Here is a 16,346-nt window from a genome sequence, read left to right on the forward strand (position 1 = left end):
AATATATCAGCTTCTTAAAAGACAAAATGAAGACAAAATTCTTTGCCAAAGTAGTTCTGTCCTAAAAAGGAAGTACAAGCAGAAGAAGGAGAAGAAGCAAGCACAGAAAGGAAAAAAAAACTGAGGGAGGGTAACAGCATAATCAACTTTTATTTGGGGCAAAACATTTTAGGAGATGTGCTAACAGTTTTTTTTCTGACTGATGAATGGTGATACAAATTATACATTTATTTGTCCAGAATCATAATATTAAGGTATAGTAAAATTCACTTTCAATTCTCTATTAACTTAGAACTAAAGTGCTAAAAGGATATATAAATGAAACATACGTGCTATTGTGGGAAATATTTAATTTTAAGTAGTTACAGTATAATAGTACAATTTAGCAGACATTCAATATATACACAGATTAAGATGCCTAGATGAAAGGGACTTTGCAGAAGTTTATATGAGTATACCTTACATGTAAGCAGTTACTTACTTTCAGGACTTCTTTTTTGCCATTAATTATACTTCGCTGTTAAAGCTTTCACTCGCATCATTACCAAGGAAAGCTATATAACAAGAAAAGAAGCATCTCTTGAAGTGTGCTGAGTTGCACTGGAGTAAAATGAGACAGAATGGGATAGAAATTCAATTATTAAGTTTACACAAAATGAAAGAGTGCCTATCGCAAAAGACCACTTATTTCTTTAAAGGATTCAAAAAGCCACTTGCAGGGATCAAGAAATATTTTAATTCTTTTTTTTTTTTTTTAAAGGGGGAAATCGGAAGTAGTTAGAGTTGGAATTTCCCCCCTAATTTCCTCTGCAATGTCAGACAATTACCACAACTGAAGATGAGCCACTAGAAACAATGACAATACTTCACATCCTCACTCCTCCTTAGATGTATGTTCGATACAAATTTAAGGTTAAATGGACTGTGATTGATATGTGTGATGACTAAACAAAAGACTGTCTTCCAAAAAACCAGTAGTCAAATACATCTTCTATCAAAACCACATCTGTGGACTCAACAGAAATCCTTTAGAACTATTGTTCTAGCACACTGTAATCACTGAAAATATAGAAGCAATTAGACAAAACATCGGTTCAGGAAAGTTTATGAAGAAAAGCCCAAACTAAACGACTGTAGATTTAAAAAAATGTACTTATTTTAATTTCTTACTATGTTCTGGAGAAACAATATATTCATTATTACAATTCCATTTCCTGAAATTGGGGCCTGCACCTATAATTTTTCTTCAAATACATTAAGTTACTGTCCTGGGTTCAGCTGGGATAGAGTTAATTTTTTACAGGAACCTGGGAGGTGGGGGCATAGCCGGGGCAGCTGACCTGAACTAGCCAAGGAGCTATTCCATACCATGTGACAGCATGCTCAGTATATAAATGGGGAGCGGGCCGGGGGGTGGTCTCTGTTTTCGGTGGGGGAAGTGGCAGAGCGTCGGGTCCCGGGTGGTGAGCAGTTGCACTGTGCATCACTCTTTTTGTATACTTTTTCATTAGTGCCGTTGTTGTTGTAGTAATCTCTTTGTGTTTGTCCCAGTAAACTGCCTTTATCTCAACCCTCGAGGTTCCAGTTTCTTTTTCTTTTCTCTCCTCCGTCTCCTCCCCATCCCACCAGAGGGGGGCGGAGGAGTGAGCGAGCGGCTGAACCCAGGACAGTTACATATAGATATCATATTACAAGTAATCTGATAAGAAATTAAGCATACATTTAAATACAAAAGGTACTGCTTATATGGTCAAGCATTCCATAAAAGGCACTGCAGATTGCATTTGGCTTTTCATCAACTAAAAAAAATTGAAGAGAAAAATGTGCTAAGAATCATCAGCCAAGTTCTCATAATAAAAATATCAAGAATTGAAAACTTAAGTTTGGCTTTTCACTACTCAAAATAATTTTGTAAAGTGCATCTTCAGAAGAAAACCTTTTAAAATAAAGGAAAAAACCCACAAAACAAAAGAAATAATCACTAGACAAACATTTCTTGTTTTCCAAATCAGGTGGTGTCATCTCTTTCATAATACTGGAGCACTACTGTTGACAATACCATCAGCTCATTCTTTGATCCTTTAAACTTGATAAAAAAGGGTGTATGAAATGTTCTGGATATTCCAGTAACTGGACAAAAAACTTATAACTAAATTAACACTACCATTCAGCAACCTTAAATCAAGGACAGTCTTTTCAACAGACAAATGCATACAGCAAATACATACACCAGATGTGTCTCTCTCATGCCCTATATATTCCCAGCAAAATATACTGCTCAGTAAGTAAACTATTACATTGTAGACCAGAATTAGTCCCCAAAATTAAAGCATAAACCCACACAGAATACATTTCAAGATTACAGTCTCGAGGTGATTAAGGAGTGAACATTAGTGACAAGGTCAACAGCAATGAAAAAACCCATAGCTTCTTCACCAGCTACAATGAAAATGCAAGTGCCTATGTTAGGGCTGAAATAAGATCCCATGAAAGTTGCTGACAGAGGGTATAACATGACCTTTTCCTCTCCTCCCTACTTTCTATCACTAAGTGCAATCCACTGATTCATTGTCTTGTCATGACAGTTTTCAAGAAAAGCACATCTCCAAAGTTTAAATATTAATTGCAAGGGTATGATGTGGTTCAATAAAACAGCAAAGAAGTATAAAAATCTGAATCTACACCCAATTAAAATGATACAAAATTTATTTCTGCTTTTAGGATTTTATCCCAAGTCCTAAAGGGAGAAAAAGATTGTATTTTATGCATTTGAATATGTATCTACATTTTTTTTATTTGTTCTGATTAAATAATAGTTTAGAACATAGTTCATTACTAGCAAGAGACTGTTAGTAATTAACTAGTAACTAAATATCTGAATGTATTCAACAGATATATCTCTGAAGAAAAGTACTCATTTTGTTAATCAGTAAAATATATTAACTATCTGAATACACTTAATGAAGTCATGCAAAATGGAGATTTATAAAACCTACATATTTCACCCAACCAGGTCAATGCTTAACTATTATATTTTCCAAATTTGGGATCCTCATATAAATTCCATTTTAAAGGTTCCTATTTACAATTTACAAGCAACTAAACAGTGAGCCAGCATTACCTTTTTGCACGTTCCCCAAAATTTGATGGATACAGGAGCTCACATTCACGCACTCAGCATTGCTCATTTAATTTCCAGTTCAAGCACATCAGTTTTTTAATGATATTCACAAATGGGGAACAACTGTAGTTTGCAAATACAAAGTTCCAGAGCAAAAATGAAGGGATCCATATACATTTTCACAAATTACATATACATTAATTAGGAAATAGTCCAAATGGCTATTAAAGTCACACACCCCTCCATTTTGCTGCCTATGTTAGTCATTTGCGAGATTGTGTAGCAGGACTCCATGGAACCTTTGCTACATTGTCCTAGTTTTGGCTGGGATAGAGTTAATTGTCTTCCTAGTAGCTGGTATAGTGCTATGTTTTTGAGTTTGGTATGAGAAGAATGTTGATAACACACTGATGTTTTAGTTGTTGCTAAGTAGTGTTTAGACTAAGTCAAGGATTTTTCAGCTTCTCATGCCCAGCCAGCAAGAAGGCTGGAGGGGCACAAGCAGTTGGGAGGGGACACAGCCAGGACAGCTGACCCAAACTGGCCAAAGGGATAGTCCATACCATGTGATATCATGCCTAGTATATAAACTGGGGGGGAGTTGGCCAGGAGGGGCGGTTCGCTGCTCAGGAACTAACTGGGCATCGGCCAGCGAGTAGTGAGCAATTGCATTGTGCATCACTCGATTTGTATATTCCAATCCTTTTACTATTATCTTCCAGAGTAGCCACTACGCATACTGAAGCCCTGCTTCCCAGGAAGTGGCCAGACATCGCCTGCTGATGGGAAGTAGAGAATAACATCATTTGTTTTTCTTTGCTTTCGCACGTGACCTTTGCTTTCACTTCATTAAACTGTCCTTATCTTGACCCACGAGACTTTTGTCATATTTTCTCTCCCCTGTCCAGCTAAGGAGGGGGAGTGATAGAGCAGCTTTGGTGGGCACCTGGCACCCAGCCAGGGTCAACCTACCAGAATCACAAATTAACATATAGTCAGATTGTATCAATTGATAAGAGGTAAACGGAGCTGAATAATCAGTCACATCCCATCATTTTAGTAAAGTTACAGACACAAATATTTGAGTGATTACTTGTATCTACAGTATTGTTATCTACCAATATGAAATTACAAAAAGTTCTCATGCAAACACACCTTTTTCCAATATATACAAGTACAGTTTCCAGGGTTTCATCAGGATGACAAACATTCTGTTCAGTGTCATGACACGTCTTGAGCTTTGATGGTATTGCTCTCACAAATAAATCCTTGTTGTTCTCATGTGATGCAGGCATCAACGTCAACAGTTGCCATTTATTTTCATTTTGCTGGGCCCATACTCTATGTTCCAATGGATAGAGTATAGTTCCATCATGGTTTAATCCCAGCGCAATGATTCGGTATATGGTATATACCGAAGCATTGCGTATCATTAAGACAAAGGCATTGGCTTTACTCTCAGTGGGATCATAAGTGAAATTAACCAGGTACAACAGGATTGAAATTTCTTCTCCAATTCAGTTGCATTGTCCCACACTATTTTCCGAATTTCAGTAGGTAAGGTGCCTTCTTCACCTTCCCTTATGATTGTGGCTGCCATTGACTGCATCCACAGTTGAGCTTGGATACAACTAAGAGCCGGGGAAATGTTGTTTTGGGTTGCATCAAGTGCATTTATGATCACCTGATGATCCTTTTCCCACTGAGGTAGTATGTTTGACAAAAGCCATTGGTTGGTTCCCAAAGCTAAGAGAGAATATCGTAGAGGATGTTTCAACTTGTTTAGATCACTGGTTGTTGTGACCAGTTTATTTGCAAGCACTTCAGCGTCTATGCTGTTTAAGACTCCTAATCCTGTTCCTAAGATTCCAGTCACATCTCTCTTTGATCGTCTCGAGGGAGTGAGGGTTCATCCATGCAACCATGCTGACCATCCTGCATAAAACGTGCTCAGAAATGGTGAGCAGGTGGGTTTGGTCACAGAGATGTTGATCTGCATTCATAATTCCACTCATTTGAGAAAATAAGATGGATTAAATAATACTTGTTGTTGACCCGTATTTTTAATTATATAAGGACCGATGTTAAAGATGTAAGGAGTTAGACTAATAAGAGGACGAGTGGATACATTTTCAAAAGTCGGTGGGGACAGAGGTTTCTCACTCTTTACAATTGGCACAGAGGTTGCTGTATCAATCATAAACTCAAATAATAATTCAGTGCCTCTGTAACCCCAAAGACAATATACAACAATAGGTTTGATAAAGGTAAAGTTATACCAGCAGTCTGAATTTGGTTCTGTTATTTTATAACACTCAGTGTTATAGTCTTTCGGTCTGGTAGAATCAACATAGACTGTCTTAATTTTGGTTGGTCTGCGATAGGTAGACCCATTGATCACTTGGCAGCTGATTTGTATTCTTTTTCCTGGAATGGCTTGGAGTTTAGCCATCTGAGGAGAGTCTTTCCAACTCCATTCACCTCTGGAATATACCTTGTTTCCTTGTATAACAAGAGTGGAGAGATTCAAATCTCTCTTGTTTTGTGGTGTTCCTACGCTTGCAGTGTATCTTGACAGTGCATGGTTCCAAGGGTCATCAGCAGAAGGTATGTTGTGAAGGGGTAGATTTCTAATTCCACTCAATAGTGTGGTCTCTGTATGGGTACTGACAGGTGTTTCAGATGGAGGAGGTGGGACTAGGTTAGGCAGTGTAGTTGGGTCAGGTCCAACCATATCTATTTTAACCTTGAATGACAATCCTATTTTGTGTTGTTGCCAAAGACAAACCACAATAGTGGGTTCCACCAGAGTGAAGTTATGCCAGCAGTCCTGTTCATCGGTGGTTCAATGCTTTGTTGCTATTGGGTCTAAAAAAGTGTTGGCTGTTATTATTTGTGTGGTGCTTTCATGGGTCAACCCATTAATCATCCTACACCCTGCCTGAATTTTGTCTCCAGCTTTACCTCTTAGGAGTGGATACCACCTATCCCAGATCCACTCGTGTTTTGAAAACACTTCGGTCCTATGCATAACTACGGTGGCCAAGTGTAAATTTTTCCCTGGCATTCCCATAATCCCAGTGTGTCTAACATAAGTTTGGGACCATGGCCATTCTGGGTCCCTTTGGCTGTAAATCAGAAAAAATTGCATTGTCAAGATACACATGAATCCAATCTGTTGATTCATCATCTTAAAAACTTGTTTTCCAGGTACCAACACACAACAATAAAATAATGCAACAATAAAATAATACTGCACCCAAGATGAGAGACAAAATTCCTTGGATACACTCAAGGTTAGCGTAGGTCAATCCATCCATCCACATGCAGTTCATTTAGGGTTTCTGTAAACACACACAAAAAAAATCTGCTCGGTCTTATTTGACCAACAGGGTTAAAAAGAAGGTGAGATCCACTGGGTGCTAATCCAGTGTATTTTTCCTGAACAGTCTCTAGCTTCCCATGCATAGAGATTTTTGGGTGTGGTTAGTACCATTGGTACTGTTCCAATCTGAGGCATTTTCACCAGTACAGGTTGCCTGGTATGAAATCCTGTAAGATATTCTCCTGGTTTGGTATGAACCTTTGGGATGATTGTGTTAGCAGACAGACACACAAAAGGCTTTCATTTTGGGGCAGCCATCCCCACTCCATCAGTTATTCAACTGATAGATGGCATCATTGAGTTGCAAATGCCACCCAGATTCATGAGGTTTTGCGAAATGCTTAACCAATCCATTGGTGCGTTCGAGGATGCCATTAGCCCAAGGATAGTAGGGAGTATGGAATACCCACCGAATCCCTTCCTCTTTGGCCCAGTCCTGTACTATTGTAGCTGTAAAATGTAAGCCGTTGTCACTTTGAATTTCCTCTGCAAGGGGAAGTGTGCTGAACCATCTTTTAAGTCCCTTAACTGTGTTTTCTCCAGTGGCCAATGCAAAAACAGCAGCCATGGTAAGACCAGATATAACTTCTACCCCTACCAGGACATATTTTTTCCCACCCAATGGGCGCAATGGGCCAATATAGTCAATTTGCTAAGAGTCCTACAATGTTTTCTTATCCCAAATATGGAGGGGAGGCGCCTTGCTCAGATCGTCCTTGTTAAGTCATAGGTGACATTGCGAACAGGCAGTCACCACTTGTTCGCATAGCTTGACTGACACAGGCTATCCTCGGGCTAGGCCTTCCCGATACAAATCAGCCTGTCCAGTATGGCCATGCTTAACATGTAACCATTCGAGTAAGCATTCCCATTCTTGATCATCGTTTATAACATCAATTTGCTGCAGCCATGTGAGGCTGTCCACTTGTTGATTGAACTGAGCAGCAATCAAGTTAGAACGATCATGCCCTTTTACCCAACCAATGTGTAAGTCCCTCTATTCTCCTATTTCCAACAGTTGTTTCCAACTATCGGTTTCCCAGACTGGGACTCTGTTCACTTGCCAATCATTGGCTGCCCAGTGGCCTATCCATTCGGTGGCTCCTTTAAAAACAGCATATGAGTTGGTGTAGATATAGCTAGTACCGTGTTGCATGGCTAATAGGACAGCTCTAAGTTCCCCGACCTGTGCACTACCTTTACCTGTTTCAATCAGTCTTTCTCCTGTTGCCACTTCCAATGCTACAGCTTTATATTTCCGCTCATTGTTTTCTTGGTGAGATGATGCATCGGTGAACCACACCCCTGTAAGATTACTGCCTTCCTTCAACAGACGTGCTTCCTGGATCGGGGATGGTTTGCTTGGTGGAGACTGAAAAAACAGAGTTTCATCTATGTCCTTTTTCAGTTTAGACATTTTAATATTACCCTTGGTGATTGGCATAATTTCATTGATGCTTTCCAAATAAGCATACCACTTACGGACTGTGGGTTTCTGGACAATGCCAGCTGGTGGTGCTGTCCCTTGTCCTGGGTTCAGCTGGGATAGTTAATTTTCACAGGGAGCTGGGAGGGGGCACAGCTGACCTGAAATAGCCAAGGAGCTATTCCATACCATGTGACATCATGCTCGGTATATAAATGGGGAGTGGGATGGGGGCGTCCTCTGGGCTTTCAGTGGGGGAAGTGGTAGAGCGTCAGGTTCCGGGTGGTGAGCAGTTGCACTGTGCATCACTTGTTTTGTATATTCTTTTATTAGTACCGTTGTTGTTGTAACTTCTCTTTTTGTGTTGTCCCAGTAAATTGTCAATTGTCCTTATCTCAACCCTCGAGGTTCCATTTTTTTTTGTTTTTTTTCTTATCTCCTTTCTGATTCTCCTCCCCATCCCACCAAAGGGGGGCGGGAGGAGTGAGAGAGCAGCTGAGTGGTCCTTTGTTACCAGCTGGACTGAAACCACGGCATCCCTTTACGGGCTATATCTAAGAGGCAGAAATGTCCCTGAATGATTACACTTTGCTCTCTCCTTATTTGTTCTGCTCGTTTCAGCACTTGCACTAGGGACAGCAAACCCTTCTTAAGGTCTGAATATCTGCTTTTGGTATCATTGAAAGAGTGAGCACTGAATTCCAGTGGTCAACTGTCGATAATCTACTGTGAAACGCCATTGTCTGGCTGGTTTCTTCACTGGCCACACTGGTGAATTATAAGGTGAATGAGTCCTTTTAATGATACCTCTTTTTTCCAATTCTGTTACCACCCCATCAATCCCTGTGAGTGCTGCTGCAGGCAACAGATATTGCCAAATGTTGGTGATTTTGGAGGAAGGTAAAGGTATAGACGTTTCTAACAGACTTAATCTCATTGTGCCTGATTTTTCTCCATTTTGTGCAAAACTCCACACAGTCCTATCTGGGAGTTTCCACGTTCACCCACGCAGTATGTCAAATCCCAAGAGATTAGTATGTGCGGCACCTGCTAATACCTCTGCCCTGGTTAATCTCCACTCCCCTGGCAACCAGAGGGTAATTTTTGCAGTAGGGCATTCCTTTACCACACCGTCAATCCCTGTGAATTTGACTCTGCGTCGGCCAGGTCTTACACCCAGGGTTTGTGCCATTTCGTTAGTGATTACTGACATTTGTGCCCCAGTATCAATGAGAAATTCTATTAACATTTTCCAGGATCTGGCAGGAATGGCAATGACAGGTTCAGAATGGTTGTCAGAAAGCCATTGAATTGCTAATACCTGCCGGGTAGGGTGGCTCACTGCCTTCCCCGGGGATGGAAGTTTTTTTGCTGGGGTTCTGTCAAATCAATTAGGTTTTGTTCTGATGCAGAAGGCACACCTTTTGTGTCGGTTGGGAGCTCTCTAGTTAAACATTTCTCCCCGACTGAGTTATTCTTAGATAAAGACTAAACTAATGCACGGAGATCCTCTGTAGAGACACCAGTAAAAATTGTTGAGGCACACCCAGATCTAGGGCTTTATGCCACAATTCACTCCATTCTGAATTAGATCTGAACCTCCCACCAGACTGAAGTTTTTAGGTATGGACTTGGCAAACTCGGAGGGCTTGATTGGGGGTTTTTCCACTGGATGAACTGACCCAACCGATTCGGCGTCCATACCTATCTATTTCTTGTACAAATTCACTCCAGGTGGGTATGTGGGTGTGCTGACTTTGGCTACAATTGTGATTAGCATCTTTAAGGGCAGCTCTTATATGATCTTGAGTATTTGCTACAAATGTCTTGAGACAGTCAGGAAGGCTGCGAATGAGAGGGGTTAATCATGCCAGGAGCCAACATTGGGGATTTCCTTAACTCGTTTCTGTCATATATTGCTTGTATACAAGCTGCTTTCTGTACTGCTGCAGCCAGATCAGAATAGCTTGTAGCTCTAATCTCCAGTGGTTCCCCTCTCTCCTGAGGACCAATACCACCTGCCCAATATGCCGCTCATGCAGTTAAGGAATAATTAAGACCTCCTGGCTTGGTGCTTAAAAAGACTCCTGGCCCCCAATAGCCTCCTGCTTCTTCCTCATCTAACATAATTTGGTCTCCCCCCTCAAGAGAGACTCGCCACACATACTCAACCTCAGACTCTCCTGGTTGCCTTGAATATTTCTCTTGTATTTTCATCAACTCGGATGGTGACCAGGGGATGGTACGCACAGAAGTGTGTACCTCATCATCATCATCAACAGCGGTTTCAGTTTTAACCAGAGGTTGTAAGGGAATTAATTGAGAATCAGAATCTGGGTTTCCTTCGACCTCATCATCATCACTGTTGAGCCAAATTTCTACAGTGTAAGTTTCAAAATTTGGGTTACGCATTAGTCTACGAATCTGTTTGATGGGAACAGAAGGTTGCATATAATCTAATAACCGACTCACCCTTTCCAAAATTTGCTTAAGATGACTGTTCTCACACACAAGTTTATTGTTTTCGCTCTCAACTTTATCAATTCGGGTTCCTGGTTTTTCTCCTGTCTCCCTCTCAAAGGCCAATGATGAGCTTCTTCGATGTTATGCCTTTCCTTAATGTGTGAGCAATGCCGTACCTTTAATATAGGTTTAATTTCTAAGTCACCTCCAGTAGTTATTCCACAGGGGTGAGGTAAGCATGCAGTGAAGGATGGGGAGATGAACAAAAAAATGCTGAGAAAAGTTTACAACAAATCTAGTCCAACACCTGTGATTTGCATACCTCTTCCATCTGCTTTCAAATACTCTCACATTCATCCAAGAGTTCTTCCTTGGCATCTACAGGACAAACTGTGTCACTGATGATTTCTGGTAATTTTTCAGCCTATAAACAAGCAAATAGAACAGTTACCATCTAGATCTACAATAAATATTAATGGGTTACTGAATCATACCTTCTACTGTAGGTCAAATATGTAACAGAGCAATCCCTTTGAATCAAAAGTTTTCAGTTAACTCCCTATAGGTCTAGCTAGTACCCAATTATTCAGTAAAATCAGCTAACCATATTACTATGGTAAAATTTGAAGACACTGATAGCTTTTTTTTTTATTGAATCACAAAGTCCTAAATTTTCAAAACTTCTTTGATCATCTGTACTTGTGGTTTTTTTATTTTCTGACAACTTTATTGAAGAAACAATGCCAGAATAAGTACACATCTACAAAGCCATGCTTTTCTTCCATATACCTGCAAATTCTTAAGCATAGTTACTTCTACTCTGTCTTCTAATAAATATTTTAATCTATTCTCCTTATGATAACTTGCATTTGTTAATCAAATACTCTGAATTCAAGTGTCCTGGAGGTTACTAGAAAAAAACAACAACAAAAGAACCTGAAAGATATGCAGGTGACCAAGTAAAGAGGGCACCAGGACAGCCAAGAGAAAAATCATGACAGGTTAAATTTAAAAGTTTGAGAAACTGTTGGATCAAATAGAAACACATACAAATTCAGAAATACAATCCTAGTTAAATCTATAAAAAGATGCATAAATGACAATAGCAATTAAGAGGGGAAAAAACAGAAGGGCCAAAATGGCACTCAAAGGGAATTTTTTTTTTTTTTTTTAAGGTAAAACAACCAACAGAAATTTCCTAACTGTACAAGATGCAGGAAGCCTTTAAAAATACTTGAATGGATCACTAAACCCACCAAATAGGTAGAGATTACAAGGAGACATTAAAAATGATAAAAAGCTAAAGAGAAAAACCACATTCTGCTTTCTTAATGATGCATAAATTCTTAAGTCAACCTTTTGTTCATCTTCAGAACAAAAATGAGGCAGAGAAAAATATGTTGAACAAATGAATAATTTAAAAGCTGTGAAATATTCAACTAGTCCTTCCGAAGTTCAAGTATGCAATAGTAGAGTGGCTAAGAAAAAAAAATCAGTATGTCTCACTGAACAATGGAAGTATTCTAGAGAACTGAAAGGTTTCTACTAAGCCTTCCTGGCAAATATGTTGCATCAATAATTAAAAACAGAACACTAGAAAGTCTGGATTGCCATGATCTGATAAGGTCTAACAAGCACAGTTTTTTGCAAAGGAAAATAATTATCTTCTTAGGAGTCTTGGAATGTCTCCATAACATAAAAGAGAACTAGTTCATGTAATACATTAAGACTTCTGAAATGCCTCCAGCAAAGTCCCCCACAGAAGGCTAATAAAGAAACTAAGCAGTCTTGAGATGCGATGTACTTTTTTTTTCCTCTGACAAGAAGACAAACAAAAAAGCCCAAACAGATAATTTTTATCATGGCAAAAAGGCTCAGCAGCAGAGCTGAGAGGGCCTGAACCAAAAAAAAAAAGAAAAAAAAAAGAAGAAAATATAACCTTTGGAAATTGGAAAGGGGTGTTGGGGTGGAACAAAAAGTCCTATCCCTCTCTCCCCCACCCCCAATAATACGTTCCATCAATATGAAAACATTATATGAAATAAATCTCTGAATATACAGCCAAAAAACCCAACACTCCAAATTGTTTAAATTATTATAATGATTATAGTTGACCTTCAAAATTTCCATGATTGATTTTACACAAACTTTCAAAATATACATATTATGAGGAGATACTACAGGCCTCTGTACGGCAAGCCAAATTGACTTGTGGTCTCTAATACTATGCTGTTAATTACCTTATAAAGTATATACAACAAAGTGTCATGTTTGTTCAGATGTTTTTCTTTATAGCTTGCAATTTCCCTCTTTCTGTATGGTAAGATTAGAATTCTATCTGTACGCCAAACCTGAAAACTTAAGACATTTTATTTGCGTGTCATTAATATTAATGCATTCCACTTTCAACATGTTATTCCTTCTTATCTCATTTTAGAGCTACATAATTAGGTAAAAAATACATGCAGGGACAACTGTGCATTGTAGGTCACTTTCAAATAGCAGGTTTATCTGCTGTAGTTTAAAAATAAAGTGAAGACTTTTTCATTTCATAAATCCTTCCTACAAAAGTTTTCAAAAAACAAGGCCTCCTGTTAAAGAATTATAAGCTTGGGACAAATTGGGCAGCTCGCAAACAAGTTTAGTTTGCAAAAGAAAAAAAAAATTCCCCCTAAGGGGAAAAATGTTTTTCTTTCACGGTTTCAAAATTTCTTTAAAGTTTTCACCTTCCACTCATGGATAAGGAATATCAACAAGAAGTGTGCAAAGAGTACATTATATTCATCAGAACCAGAAGAGACTGTGGAATTGAAGAGGGCTCTATACTAGGTAAGGGAATAGGTAAGCTTTATGGGAAGTGTCTCATGTCAAAAAATACAAAACAACTGACTAGTGGAAGAAATTCAGAGATGAGAAAGGAAAGTAACAGCAGCCCTGGGAAAACTGATAGGAGAAAAGACTGAAAACCAGGAGTTCACCTTCGGAAAGAGAGTAATAAAAGCAGGATACAAATAACATCACAAAAATGGTTAGACAGGGAGCTCCCATTCTCCTTAACATAAACCCCGGAACTACAGCCAGAGACAGGAAAACACGGGAAAGGGACACCTGGCTGGCCTGAGGGCTAGACGCCTGCGGCTGCTCCTGCCTCCTTCCCGCTCATTACCATGGCAGCTCTGCCCAGGGGAGGCCACCCAGGTGAAAAAAAGGAGAGGCAAGAGAGTGGAGCTTTTGCTCACCTGCCTCTTCTTTGGGGTGTAGGTCCTTGAGGCATCCGCAGCGTTGCCTCAGGCTGAGTCTTGGGCACTGGGCACTTCAGGGTGTCCCAACCCGGGCTGGACAGACCAGGGAGGGGTCCTGGTGAATTCGGAATTCCCTCAGGCTAACGACACCAAACGATCAGTTAAACATTTTATTCGTGGCAGAAGCAAACTGAACTTGGAAGGTGTTAACAGTAGGTGGCAAGGTTTGTCTCAACAGGAATTGGCATGGAACTACCTGAGTAAACCATGTAACCTGTGGTAACCATATACATCAACTCAGGGAAGAAGGAGAGCCTTCCTGTTGAGTCACGAGGTTCAGAGTGGACACCCTTGCTTTCTAGACTCCTCAGAGAAGAGCCTAGGGGCGGCTGCATCCACTCCTAGTCCCAGACTTGGTCAATGGTTTTATGCCAATTCAGGGATGAGGTGTAGGGATTATGGAAAAGGAAAGAGAAAGGGAGCAAGACAGAGAGAGAAGAAGGAAGATAAAAGAGAAAGATTTCACCAGTCCTGGGTGTGGCAGAAAGAGACTTAACTGCAAGTTTCAAGCAAAGGACTTGAACTTCACTCGCAGACTTAACTGCAAGGTTCAAGCAAATGAATTATTTGAACTTCACTCACAGACTTAACATGCCACTATTGCAGGTTTTACAGATACAGTGGAGTAATGCACTATTGCAATTCTAAAAGCAAGAGTAGTACACTATTGCAACCACAAGCGATTCACAGACAACCACAAGCACATATATGTTTACAAACTTAAAGCATGAACAATATGCACTTACCCCTCCAGGTAAGGGCTTTCAATCCCAGGGAAGCTACCTCGACCAGCATCCCGATCAAGGTGGGGAAGGCTCTCCTTCACAAGCCAACTGTATAGTTGGAGAAGTGACTCCCCCTTTTCCAACCTGAATCTTAGGGTTTTTATCCCCTGACTTGTGGAATGGTGTGTATGACTATGTCTGAGTGGATTATGATATAGGCCTAAATGGATTATGTATATCTGAATGGAGTTTCCCCTTATCTTTCTTTCTTTTGCTGGTCTGTGATTGTTTGAGTACACAAGGTTGTCCTTTGAAAATGAAGCTGAAACCCTCCAGCTTTTCTTTACCTTGCTTCCTTAGGTAACTGAATAGTGGTTGGATTGAGACTCAGGGCATACTATTTGTTAAGGGATTTCAAGGCTCAGTTCAGGTTTTGGTTCTTTGAATGGTGCAGCCACTGCCCTGTTTACTTTAGGGTTTATCAGACAACCCAGGGCTAAGCTATCTACACAGCTCCCCGTGAGTGAGTCGTCTCTGCAGAGAGACAGGGCCTCAAGGCAATCCAAGGCTGGGTCATTTTTGTGACCCCCCCCCCCCATGAGTCACCTGTGTGCACTAGACATGGTGAAACTTGCTTGTGAACTATGAGCTGGACAATCCATACACTGGGTCCAGCATTGGTCCAGTCAGCCTAGGGGTCCAGTTCTGGTGGGCGCGGGCACCTGGGGCTTCAGTTTGTGTCCTTTTATCATCCTTGCCCCTCCTTCAGGCAGGCACTGGAACTCATTAGGCTAATCAGGTGTCATGTACAGTTTGTGCTTTCAGAACCTTCAGGAAATGGGTGGGTGGGCTTGGGGGTTGTTTGGGGAGTAGCTTCTTCCCTGCAGACATGACCATTGTTTGATCTTTGGCCATGCATGGTGAGCTGCCCTGCTCAGCATATCAGAACAGCATATAAGAACATGGAGCTGTGCAGCCTCTGGCATGCCCTCCAGTCCTGTTGCTGATGTCCTGTGCTGATCGGCTTCTTTTCACCTGTGGTTCCTTGCTAGGCATGGTTCATTGTTATGTAGAGTTCGTGGTTAGGCAGAACTTGCCCCACCACAATGTTTGAGACATTAACTCTTTCAGTCTCTCACATGGGGTCACAGGCCCCAACAGGAATGGGAGATGTAGCGGTCCAGGGGTGCCTGGCAGCTGGAGCACCCTTGGGCAGTTCCCTGGCTCCCCTTGGCAGGGGGGAGGGGGGGGGGGGCACGGGTTGACGTGTTTGCATTTGGGTGGAAACTTGTTGCCTGAAGCGGCGTCTCATACGTAAAATGAGTGAGATTTCTGTGGAGCTGTGGGGAGATTCCTCTGGTGCAGTTGACCACTGTGTAGAATTATAGGACAGGGACATCATATTTCTACTTCACTGGGAAGACACCCTTAGGCTAAGAGGCACTGCTTTGCAGCATCTGTATTGCTGTATCTGTGCTGCTTATAGCTGTGGAATTAACTGTCTTCTGGATCAGTGCCCTAAGCTGGAGTAGTAGGAGAAGCCTCTAGGCTGTATTTTGACATGTGGTATTGATGTGTCCACATATGGATGTGTCCAGCAACTCAAAGCTCTGTGGGTATGATGTGAGTTTAACACTGTTCAACAGATGCAAGCCTGCCAGTTCAGTAACAAAAACTATTGCACAGGTATTAACAGTTAGGATGTAAAAATCAGAGACAAACCCAGAAAAACAGATTATTTTAGGTGTTCTAGTTAAAAAATGAAATAGGTAGATGCCAGTGCTTAGAATTTAGTCTATGATACCTGAGTGGGAGCTTGAATTGTTACAAATATTTTGATAAAAGTTAAAATTTTATAAGCTGGGTTTGATTAAAAGGTAAAGATTGTAGAATATAGGGGTTTGAAGCTCGCAATGTAGTAATA

At 40.6% G+C, this 16,346-nt stretch overlaps 1 protein-coding gene and 1 pseudogene across 1 annotated transcript in view; one reads left to right on the top strand and one right to left on the bottom strand.

Moving 5' to 3' along the window:
- LOC126035462 (uncharacterized) overlaps positions 1 to 16,346 on the top strand; it is a 212,868-nt gene that overhangs the window by 138,452 nt on the left and 58,070 nt on the right. The window lies entirely within an intron of this gene.
- Positions 1 to 16,346, bottom strand: part of LOC126035585 (uncharacterized) — a 44,484-nt pseudogene that overhangs the window by 15,130 nt on the left and 13,008 nt on the right.

Source organism: Accipiter gentilis, chromosome W (genome assembly GCF_929443795.1).
Source record: "Accipiter gentilis chromosome W, bAccGen1.1, whole genome shotgun sequence".
Lineage (NCBI taxonomy): Eukaryota > Metazoa > Chordata > Aves > Accipitriformes > Accipitridae > Astur > Astur gentilis.